Genomic DNA, 7,799 nt, shown 5'->3' with positions numbered 1-7,799 from the left:
GAAGTCGAATCAATTTTATTTATATAGCCCAACATCACAGATTTGCCTCAAGGGGCTTTACAACCGGTACAGCATACAAAACCCTCTGTCCTTAGACCCTCGCTTCAGAAATGGAAAAAGAGTAAAGCTGATGTGGTATATTTTCAGGTCTTGCACAATACAGCGAAGGACCTAAGTGTTTTTGTCTTACATAGGGTGCAGGAAGCAGATGGACAGGATACCAGGGGCCAAATGTGATTAAGTGTGTATAATGACGGAGCCACATACATTATCTTGACTTTCCCCCCCAAATGTGATTAACATGTATCCTATATAATGAGGTGTAAGAGCTCGAAAGTGAGGGAACTCACAGATTCGACTCGAGACCTCCGGGCGCTCTAGACGTCCGTCATGACATGTGTTGCTTGTTTGTAATAAACTTTATTATACCAGCAAGAACAGTGTCTGCGGAGCATCCTTTCTCATCACTACAACAGCACTGTCGCATGAAAGATACGACAAATTTGGCGTCACGAACAGGATCGGAGGTGGCCTCGCGGTTTTCTGCTACAACTTCACATACGGTGAGCGCACTCGATTGAATGCTTGTCATAAATTGGGGCTGTTATGTGGAGTTGTTTGGTCACACCGTAAATTAAGAATCTTCTTGTTATGGACACGTCCTGATGATTTGATGTTTAAAGTGAGGCTCCGTGCTAAATTAAATGTAAAAAGGGGGAAGATAAAAAGTGAAGAAAAGAAGTATGAGAAATACTAGGAATAGTTTAGAATAGCTTCATGGTAACGATAAGGTGTGCTAAACAGTATCGTGCAAGATTAATTGAAGAGGGGCCCTCAACTTCTTAACGGTAAGACACATGCATATTAGCCACTGCGTAACGATGGCTCTGACATAGTCCGGAATTAAGTTAGAAAGACAAAATTGGGGAAACCTGGATCCAGGTAATTTGAATAAATAAATGTAAAAAGTGATAAGGAAATAAGGAAATAAAGGAAATAAAGGAAATGATCATATGACTGAGCCGCAAAATCGGATAGGATAGAGCCCTCAAGAGCAGGAGCATGTAGTACGGGCCGAGTAAAACCTGGAACGACATCTTATGGTCAGTTTAATAACTGGAGAGTGTAGAATCACAATTCGATTGACTGTTACCACTCTGACATTTGTTGACGAACGGTGTCTGATGCAGCCTCTCATCGAAATCTACATCTCAGAGGTAGCATAAATTTTATAAAAAATAAGGAAATAGCGGCAATAAGCATGCTGTATGAATGAAGGGATCTAAAACGGGTGAAGAGAATGAGTGTGTGTGTTTACTTTGGGATGAGAAGAAACAGGGGAGAATGGGTGTGCGTAGGAGTGCTGAATGTGTGTGTGTGAAACTTGGCTGCTGATGTGTTCCAGCTGTGTGCCATAAAATGCATAGGAAAAGAATAGATGTGTTAAAGTTAAAAGAAAGAAAAACACATTATGATTGAATAAACATGCATAGGTGGTGATTTGAGAACGGGACATTTAATAATTTGTGAGGATAGATGAGCTTCTTTTTAGAAGACGTAATGAATTGAACGAGTTAGTAAATAAAACATGAGCTCTTCTTAAAAGGGACGTAATATAATAAATAAGCTGTTAAATGCACAATGAACTTCGTTTAAGAAGGGTAGCATTTGAAACCCCCCCTCACTCGTCTCAAAAAAGGCGTTCGGTGACACTTTCTTGGGAGTTACAAAGAAGTCCTTTGCCGTTTGAACTGTTTGGTCCAGTCGGGGTTCACTAAATACTACAATGTTTAGGTAGGGGTTTAATTTAGGAATAAAATGTATGATGCTGTTAAAGGGACCTAATGGGTTCACAAGAGACTAAATCATTGCCTGTTTCTTGTCTGTTATGTCATTTACGGTGAATGAGAATTGAGACGGGAGGCAAGGCAGCGGGCCGGCACATCACGGAGTGTGGCTTGCTGACGTCCACGGGGAGGCTTCCGTTTCAATCTACTAAAGGCCGGTACAACTTTATCCACAGACTCTTTGGCAAAAACAAAACCTGCATTTTCCATATTTGTATGTGTTCTCAGTCGTAGGTAATATTGATGGTACACATATAAACCTGCTTTCATTTATAAGCCTAAGAGGATGCTGACCTGCTCCTATACACATGAAAGAATACATGCTCTAGGCAGTTAGGAGAAATAAATAAATAAATAAATAGAAAACTTGGCAACTGATTGACTAGTTAATGCATTTAATTGATTAGTGGCATATGATTGTTTGGTCTAACCTCTGCTGACAATTACAGACGTCCATTTTTGTTATTGTGCGTGGTTTGTTCTGATCTGTGCTGTGGTGGACATTCAATATGGTGTCTGTTTGACGATTTGAGCTGAATATTGGGTAATTGGTTGATTTGTTGATTAGCTAATTGGATAATTGGATAATTGGATAATTGGGTTTAAAAAAAAAAAAAAAAGAAGTAATCTAAATAGCCTTGAGTAGTTTTAATTTTAGCAATTACTTCTTAAAGTACAATAACGAAACATAAGGAAGCCGTTATAATGGGGAAAAAGAACACTAAAAATCCAAAAGTAATCACTCCTGTTGATATAGTACAGAAGAATAATCCTTTAATTAGAGGCATCGCAAACATTGCAAAAATATCGGAAAAATGGCACAAACGCTGGCCTGAAATTGACCAACCATGGCCAGTGGAGGGGACTCTTAACCCAGATGTAATTAAAATAATGCTGGTACTTGTATCCACATACAAGGCAGAGCAAAAGAAGGGAAAAAAGGGGAGAAAACGACTTTTTAAGGCGGGTGTTTTAAGGATAACACAGGATCCCCAGAGCAACACGCCTTTGTTGCAGATAAAGAAGCCAGATAATTCATATCGCCTGACACATGATTTAAGAGCGGTCAATGAAGTGGTGGTTGATTTTCCAGCAGAAGTGCCGGATCCACATACTTTGTTAGCCCAACTTCCGCCAAATGCGACACATTTCACAGTGTTAGATTTATGTGGTGCGTTTTTCAGTGTTCCACTTAGTAGGGAAAGCCAAAGCTTATTTGGGTTCACGTACAACGGACAATCTTATGAGTATGAGAGACTGCCACAAGGGTTCAAACATAGTCCTCACATTTTCAACAAAATAGTGAAAGACGATTTGGATGGGATAGAGCAGGTATTAAAAAGCAATGTAATTCAATACGTGGACGACATCATCATTTGTTCACCAGATGAGGAGACATGTCATAAGGACTCAATTAAATTGCTACAAATACTGGCAGAGAGGGGTCACAAGGCCTCTCTGAAGAAACTGCAGTATTGTCAGGAGAAGGTAACTTATTTGGGTCAAACAATAACGCAGGGACACAGAAGCATCTCTGATAGTCACGTGGAGGCTATTCGCAAGGCTCCAAAACCCAGAACAGTCCGAGAGATGATGACATTTCTTGGTATTGCAGGATATTCTTCAGCATGGGTTGAGGATTATGCTAGCTTGACGGGGCCTTTGAGACTATGATTAAAAGTACTGGGAATGCTAAGCTACACTGTAATCTGTCCTGGACACACGATGGCCTTTTGGCATTTGAAACAACAAAAAAGAAGTTGCAAGAGGCTCCGGCGCTAGCAATTCCAGACTACTCTAAGAATTTTGTGTTATATGTATCGACTTCTACTGGGGGTAAACATGCATGTGCAGTTCTTTGTCAACCAACGGGTACGGGGACGAGTCCTCAACCCATTTCATATTACTCCACGGCTTATTCAGAAGTGGAGCTAGGGTTACCACTGTGTTACAGAGCTATGGTGGGAGTTTCTCTAATGTACAATAAAGCATCATCTGTAACAATGGGTTATCCAGTGACAATTCTTACACATCATAGTCTCAGAAATCTTTTGAATTATGGTAAGAACAACTTGACTATGTCTAGGCTCAGAGACTATCATAGGCTCTTAGAGCAGGAAGATGTTACCCTAGCAAGGTGTGTTACGGTAAATCCAGCTGAGAATTTGCAACTCCAGAAGATGGTGAGCCACACGATTGTGTTCAAGAAGCAGAGAAATACTCTAGGCTTAGATCAGATTTACAAGCTCTCCCATTGCATGTGGTGGACCTGGAGTATTGGACTGATGGGTCTTGTTATCGTGTGGGCGATAAATTAAGTGCTGGCTATGCGGTAGTAAAAGCCCAAGGAACTGGATTTGCAGTTGAGAAGGCTGAAGGGATACCACAGCCTGCATCGGCACAACTTGCTGAGCTGGTGGGGCTAACTGAAGCGTGTTTGTTGGCAGAAGGGAAGCGAGTGACGATATATACCGACTCTGCATATGCACATAATGTGTGCCACTTGTTTGGAGCAGTGTGGAAGAACCGAGGGTTTAAGAAAACGGATGGTTCGCCGATACAGCATCACGCTCAGATCATGAAATTGCTACATGCTATGATGAAGCCTAAAGAAATAGCAATAGCTAAATGTGCAGCACATAGGAGGGATGCATCAAGGGTTTCAAGGGAATAGAGCGGCCGATGAAGCTGCAAGAGCAGTCACAGGAGCAGATAAATTGGGCAAAGTTCTTCTCGTCACGCATGAAGTGAACTTGGAAGACAAAATTACGCTCAAAGATGTGATTTTAATGCAGGAAGCTGCTCCTGAAATGGACAAACAGTTGTGGCTAGACCGAGGTGCCACCCGAGATTCTACTGGACTTTGGAGAAATCATGAGGGGCTGATACTATCACCTCCAGACCTGTTGGGTCTGATGATTCAGGAGGCGCATGGTTTAGCTCACGTTGCAAGGGGGGAAGTTAAGAGAAAGATTACAAAAGAGTATGGTTTTTGGGCACCATGTTTGCTTGAACAGATTGATTATGTCATAAGCAGGTGCACTATCTGTCTGAAAAACAATGTTCGGAGGGGAGTGACGGTTCCTCCTGGCTACATCCCAACTCCAAGGGGTCCTATGCGTGAACTAGTTGTGGACTATGTTGACATGATAAAACCGATTGAAGGGAAAAGATACATGCTAGTCGTTGTGGACAGATTTTCACGATGGCCTGAGGCTTGTCCAACAAAACGGAAAGATGCTCAATCGGTCGCCAAGTTCTTATGTAGAGAGGTCATAAGCAGGTGGGGACTTCCAGATCGAATATCCTCAGACAATGGGAAAGAGTTTGTGGATAAGACGGTGAAATTGATTTTGCAAAAACTAGGAATTAAACAGCGTCTTGGTGCAGTCTATCATCCGCAAAGTCAAGGGATGTGCGAAAGAATGAATGGTGTTCTGAAAAATCGGATTGTCAAAATATGCCAGCACACAGGGTTAAATTGGATAGCAGCGCTTCCATTGGCGTTAATGGTATGTCGCTCTAGTGAGCTCCGCGATTTACATATGACACCTCATGAGTTGGTTACAGGACGACTGATGCCAACACCTTGTCTGCGGACAAGTGGGAAAGGTCCAAGTCTGGCCCTTTTAGAAGATGAAATGCAAACATATGTCACATACATGGTTAATCTACATAAAAGAATATCCACATATGTGTCTGACAGGCAAACTAAGGAGGAGGTGCAGGAGAAGCTCAATGAGCAAAAAAGGATCACAGTGCAACCTGGAGACAAGGTGTTCGTGAAGGTGTTTAGACGGAAGTGGTATAACGAACGCCGGGAAGGACCATTTGAAGTAGTTCGCAGTACTGGAACCGCGGTCCAGGTTAAAGGGTCTCCCACGTGGTATCATTTATCACATTGTGTCAAAGCGCCAAGTGAAGAGGCGCCACATTCACCGATCCAAGATGTTGAAGGCTCAAGAGAGCCCGAAGACAATGTGGAAGAACACACACCGGAGAGGGAGATGCATGAAAATCCCCAGAGTCAGAATTCAGAAGGAGAGATCGTCCAAGTTGTGGACAATGCTGATGTTTCTGTGCATATTCCTGATGATGCCAGAAATGACTCGGCAGTTGATGGACAGGAAAGAAGATTTAGAGACATTGTCTTTCAACATGTCCCAAACCCAGCGGGACCTATTTCAGTTGCCTGCAAAGCGCCAGAGATATCAAAGGGCGGTGACTCCGCTGCAGGACAACCCAGGGATCCAGTTAGACAAAGGAGCCCGAGACCAGTTAGGAGAAGAGTCAAACCAAACCGTTACAAGAACCAGGGTTGAAGCAACCTTGGGGGAGTCAGTTCGGCTTCCATGTCAGTGTACAGAAGAAAATAGTGGTAAAGGGAAACTCAGAGTTCAGTGGAAAGATGGCCATGGTAAGATCCTAGATCTGTCAGAGACATTACCAGTAGGGAAATATACATTACTTAATGACAAAAGGAGAGTGAAGGGTGAGGGAGACTGTAGTCTCTATGTACACAAGCCTCAACAGGAAGATCAGGGTGATTACAGGTGTACTTTTTACGATCGACATATTGGAAGTAAGCGGCCCGAGTTAGGATTTAGAGTTCGCATAGTGTCTCTAGTGATACTAGGGGGGAATAAGAGTATGGACTTCCAAGATGTTGGGGAAACAAGAGAATTGACAACAATGACATCAACTCGCCAGACGAAAGCTGGGAAAATGGAAGAGAAATCTACTCTTTCAATGGCAAAAGCTATTGGAAGTATAAATGCATCACATGTAACTACAAAGGCGCCTCAGATGGTATCTATAACGTCACCTCCTTTGAGTACTGTGATCAGAGTTAGGTTAGGAGGAACAGCTTACCTTCCTTGTCAATGTGGGAGATGGAACAGTGGTGGTAACTTGCCTCCCAAATGGGAGAATAGTCGTGGTGAAGATTTGTTGTTGACAAGACCTGAAGATGACATTGTGCCTCGTGATCAAAGGAAGTATATTTTGTTTAATGAGATGAGGTGGAAGAAAAGTACAGATGATTGTTCACTTGTCCTGCGTAACGTTACTCGGGAAGACGAAGGAGAATACATGTGTACTTATGTAGAACCTGACTCTTTTAGTGACCACTCTATGATTTTTTGTATTTGGAAAATCAAAGTGCCTTCCTCCTAAAATGATTAAAGTAAGACAATTTAATAAAATTAACCCTGAACACTTCACTCAGGATATACTAAATATAAATTGGGAGAGATTCAAATTAATCCCATCTGTTGAAGACGCTTGGAATTTATTTTATACTGAGTTTGTCGAGATAATCAACAAGCATGCTCCTTTGAAATCAATTATGGTCAAGGGTCGACATCTACCTTGGATCAAGGGAGATCTCATACACTTATTCAAACAAAGAGACAAGGCCTGGAAAAAATACCGTAAAACAAATGATGCTGCTGACTGGAATGCTTATAAGGAGCTAAGGAATAAATGTAAAACCAACACAAGAAATGCTAAAGGAAATTACTATAAAGACTGCTTATCAACTGATTTTAAGAACCCGAAGAAATTTTGGAAGAGAATCAATAGTATAACCAATAAATCCACAAAAAGCCCTACAACGCATATTAGACTAAATAATCAAACTGTGAGTGAACCTTTATTAATTGCAGGCATTTAGCCAGCACTTCGCTACAATTGGTAGCTCTTTATCTGGTTACTCTGGTCTTACCTCGAATCAGAATAGGTGTGGCAGCTCTTTTTGCTTTAAAACTATCTTTCCAATTGATGTTCAGCGGGTTATTGATAGTCTAAGCTCTGGATGCAGTGCTGGTCCAGATGGTCTGGAAATTAAGTTCTTTAAACTTGCCTCTCAAGTTTTGTCATTTCCACTGGCTGATTTATTTAATTTATCTTTCGCAACTTGTGAAACACCGTCATCATGGAAAAGCGCTAGAG

This window comes from Anoplopoma fimbria, chromosome 17 (assembly GCF_027596085.1).
Source record: "Anoplopoma fimbria isolate UVic2021 breed Golden Eagle Sablefish chromosome 17, Afim_UVic_2022, whole genome shotgun sequence".
NCBI classification, from domain to species: Eukaryota; Metazoa; Chordata; class Actinopteri; order Perciformes; family Anoplopomatidae; genus Anoplopoma; species Anoplopoma fimbria.
The sequence above is the reverse complement of the archived record's forward strand: the minus strand, read 5'-3'. Positions refer to the sequence as shown.